Source organism: Octopus bimaculoides, chromosome 11, assembly GCF_001194135.2.
Source record: "Octopus bimaculoides isolate UCB-OBI-ISO-001 chromosome 11, ASM119413v2, whole genome shotgun sequence".
Taxonomy (NCBI): domain Eukaryota; kingdom Metazoa; phylum Mollusca; class Cephalopoda; order Octopoda; family Octopodidae; genus Octopus; species Octopus bimaculoides.
This window is the reverse complement of record NC_068991.1, coordinates 75,109,919-75,114,026: the sequence shown is the minus strand read 5'-3', so window position 1 is coordinate 75,114,026 and position 4,108 is coordinate 75,109,919. Positions and strand designations below refer to the sequence as shown.

The 4,108-nt window shown below is 36.2% G+C and overlaps 1 protein-coding gene across 1 annotated transcript in view; it reads right to left on the bottom strand.

Annotated features, from left to right (window-relative positions):
* LOC106883236 (protein MON2 homolog) overlaps positions 1-4,108 on the bottom strand; it is a 690,047-nt gene that overhangs the window by 261,240 nt on the left and 424,699 nt on the right. The gene's annotated exons all lie outside the window — the stretch shown is intronic.

Below are 4,108 nucleotides of genomic sequence, written 5' to 3'. Positions count from 1 at the left end.
AACTAACCGTCACAAATAGACTTCTTTCTGAAGCAAATTCAAAGCAAATGTATCTCACAAAATAGAACTTAACCTAACAAACCCATTATTTTGTTGTTTTTACATGAATTGCCATCCCATTCTCAGCCTAAATTTTACATGAATCGCTACCCCTTTATCTCCCCACTTTTCTTCAATGCCCCCTTGGAATCCCCACCCCCCTCGACACACACAACAAGGGGGCAATACTGCCCACTTTATGAACCATTGTTTTAACTCCAAATCAACTGCAGTTGATCAAACTCACAATCAAAACAGATTGCTCCAAGGATTATCTTGATCTCTTAGGGTGTCTAGGATTACACTGTCCACTGTCCCCCCTGGTGCCTGTCTATTTTTGCAGGAAGTTGGATGTGATTTATGGCTTCTATCTTTCTTAGCAGAGGCTGCTGCACTAAAGGATTTCACTGGAGATAATAGAGAAAATGAGGGGGAAGGTTAGATAAAGCATCAAAGAAAACACTTCATTTCCAATATTTGTTCAGATCTCAACCTGATGAGGTGAAATCTTGTCAAACTCAATTTTGCTTTTCATCCTTTTGGAGGTTCATAAAAATAAAAAAGTACCAATCTAAAAACTGGAAGAACAGGAAGAACATCAGACTGGATACCCTGTTGTGGCATTTATCAAGACTCCTCATTTTTCGTATCCAAATTCCACCATGGCTTACTTGGGTGGCAGACATTATCAGTCACTGTGTGCAACTCTACCCAATTCCTTGCAGACTTTAGCGGCATCTACACAGTTGCAAGTATTTAGGTTAAGTTTTCAGTTCAAGGAAATGGTTTTCCTTCCCATCAGACTTGAAAGCTCTGTAAAGGATCACAGATATTGCTTTACCCCATGAGGAAAAAATATCAAAAATAAAAAGTCATTACTGTAGACACAAACTGCAACACAAAACAGTGCCAATGTACTGTACAAGATCAAAAACAAATTATCTACTCTTAAAGAGTTACCAGCATTTCTGAGTGCCGACCCTTTCCGTAAGACAGATATAACCACAGCTGATATCAGATCACTGATGGTAGATATACCACTGAAAATAGGCTTATTCATGGAATGCATCTAACTAAAAAGATTGAGATAATGGAGAAAAACCAAAGATAACAAGACAGACAAGAAATGCAGCTTAATTGATGGGATTACCTTATGAAAGAATTTGATAAGATAACCAAAACTGAGAACACAAAAACACAAAACTGTACACTTATTTACCTGTGAAAAAACAAGGAAAAAAAAACAATATTTTTGTATTGGTTAATAAAATAGAATACTGACTGAAATAGTGACAGGATACTCAAGATATAGTAAGCAGATATTTTGAGAATATATATATATTAAGAATAACCTTAACCTGCAGAGATTATATAAGATTTTTTTACAGGTACTGACATATTCTTTTATATACATAATAGTACAGATAAAACACTTCTTAACATATATTAATACATACTTGCTAAAGGCCCAAATGCATAATGAAGAACAAGATCATGGTGTACATGCAATATTTTTGTTCGATAGAGGAGAAATAACAGTATCTGAAATAGTTGATGGACAACAACTTGAAGAAATGCGGAGGAAGATATCTGAAAGAAATACAAGAGTTATTGAAAATATAGTCTTAAAACAACCTGTCAGGCTTTCTGACTTTGTCTCGTCCTATGTTACATAGGTGATGTCCAAAAACCTTAACACATTGGTTTATAGCTCCCTCTGCCTACTTAGCATATAGATAAATAAATAAATAAATTAATTAATTAATTAATCCAATTTACATTGGATATTTTTTTATTGATTACAATAAGTAAAGATTACCAAAAAAAAAAAAAGAAGAAATTTATGAAATTGCAAAAAAAATCAGATTAAGCTTTTTGGCAGCTTGGCTGATTTGGGCAAGTTGGTAGGGGTCAAAAAATTTGGGCAAGTTGGTAGGGGGTCAAAAAATTTGGGCAAGTTGGTAGGGGGTCAAAAAATATTAAAAAGGACTAGGTCAGTAATTATAAAAGAAAAAAATACCTATTCTTTTATTCTTTTATTTTTTTATTTGTTTATTTGTTTCAGTCATTTGACTGCAGCCATGCTGGAGCACCACCTTTAGTTGAGCAAATCGACTCTAGGACTTATTTTTTATGCCCAGTACTTATTCTATCGGTCTCTTTTGCCAAACCGCTAAGCTACAGGGACATAAATACACCAACATTGGTTGTCAAGCAATGGTGGGAGAACAAACACAAACACTCCGTCTACCAAATCCATTCACAAGTCTTTGGTCAGCCTGAACCTATAACAGGAGACACTTGCCCAAGGTGCCACGCAGTGGGACTGGACCTGGGACCATGTGCTTGGTAAGCAAGCTACTTGCCACACAGCCACTCCTGTGCCTATCCAAATATTTCAAACAATTTTTTAAGAGATATAACTTTTAGAAGAAACAAAAGCCATGACCACCACGAATAGGAGATAAGTGAATGACTAGATTAATTTCAGGGTTACTTTCAAGATAGAAATGTCAAAACATTTAAAGTTTTTTAAGAGGGTAGAATAATTCAGAAGCTAGTTTGGTATTATATGGACATCTTCTTCATCTTATGATTATCTGTCCATCCTTCTAATCACAAATATTTATTGATTTATCATCAAATAAGAGATTGCAAGCAACAATTTCAATTACTTTAACTAATATGGAAGGTCAATGTAAGAAAGGCGTCAATCTGAATGATTGAAGAAATCTTGGGAGAATTGTTGAGGCTTTCTGTACAAATGCTCGTATGGAAACGTACACAAAATTAAGATATGATTAGTTTAGGGCTTAACACAGGAAACGATTCCGAAGAAGAAGAGATAAATCTATGCAACTTTATTAAGTGTATGTCGTGTAGCAAATGGTAGCCACAGCTGGACTGAAGAAGACAATTATGGCCAACATGAAATGATAATATCCAAGAAATATTTCAAAGCCAATATGCATTATTATATTTATATCTGGTTTGCTCAGAAAACAGGCTGTGTGGTAAGAGGTTGGCTTCTCAACCACATGGTGCTGGTTTCAATCCCACAGCATGGCACCTTTGGCAAGTGTTTTCTACTGTAACCCCTGGTTCACCAAAATCTTGTTAGTGGATCCGGTAGATGAAAGAAGCCTGTTGTATATATTTCCGTGTGTGTGTCAGTGTGTGTGTTCATTTCACCCTGCCACCCACCACACTGCTGACAGACGGTATTGGTTTATTTACCTCCCCAAAACATAGCGGTTCAGCAAAAGAGACCAGTAAAATAGGCGCAAGTATTGTAGCTAATTTGTTCAACTATGCCTTTCAAGGGTGGAGGCACGTGGCCTAGTGGTTAGGGTGACAGCACCATAATCCTAAGATTGTGGTTTTGATTCCTGGACTGGGCGGCGCGTTGTGTTCTTGAGCAAAACACTTCATTTCACGTTGCTCCAGTGAACTCAGCTGGCAAAAATGAGTAACGCTGCGATGGACTGGCGTCCCATCCAGCTGGGGAACACACACGCCATTGAAACCAGGAAACCAGGCTAGGCTTTAAAAGGTGCATTTATTTTTATTTATGCTTTCAAAGCATTGCTCCAGCATGGTCTCAGACATAAACAAGTAAACGATAAAGAAATGAAAACTAAATTGCCATCCAAGACAGCAGAAAAGCAAGCAAAATACCACGCTTAGCAATCGATTCTAATACAACACTAGAACTTTCTCTATGATTTAAATGTTTGTCCCTGGATTTCTACAAAGAAAATTGCTTATTCAAAAGAAAGAAAATAAATACATAAAAACCAACTAGTAAGAGTTGGGAAAATATTTGTATTTTAGAATAAGATGTTATATTGATGCTTGGTGCGTAAAAGAGATATTGGTCCATTTATAGCAGCAGAAAGGGAGATTGGGTTAAAAGTGATGAATTGAAGACAAAGAAAAGAGGGAAAGATTAAAAAGAAAAAAAAAAGACATAATTTCTCTTTTAATATTTTGAAAAGGTTCCCATCTCACTGGCATTCACAAACACACACGTGTATGCGCATGTGTGTGTGTGGATGCATATATATAT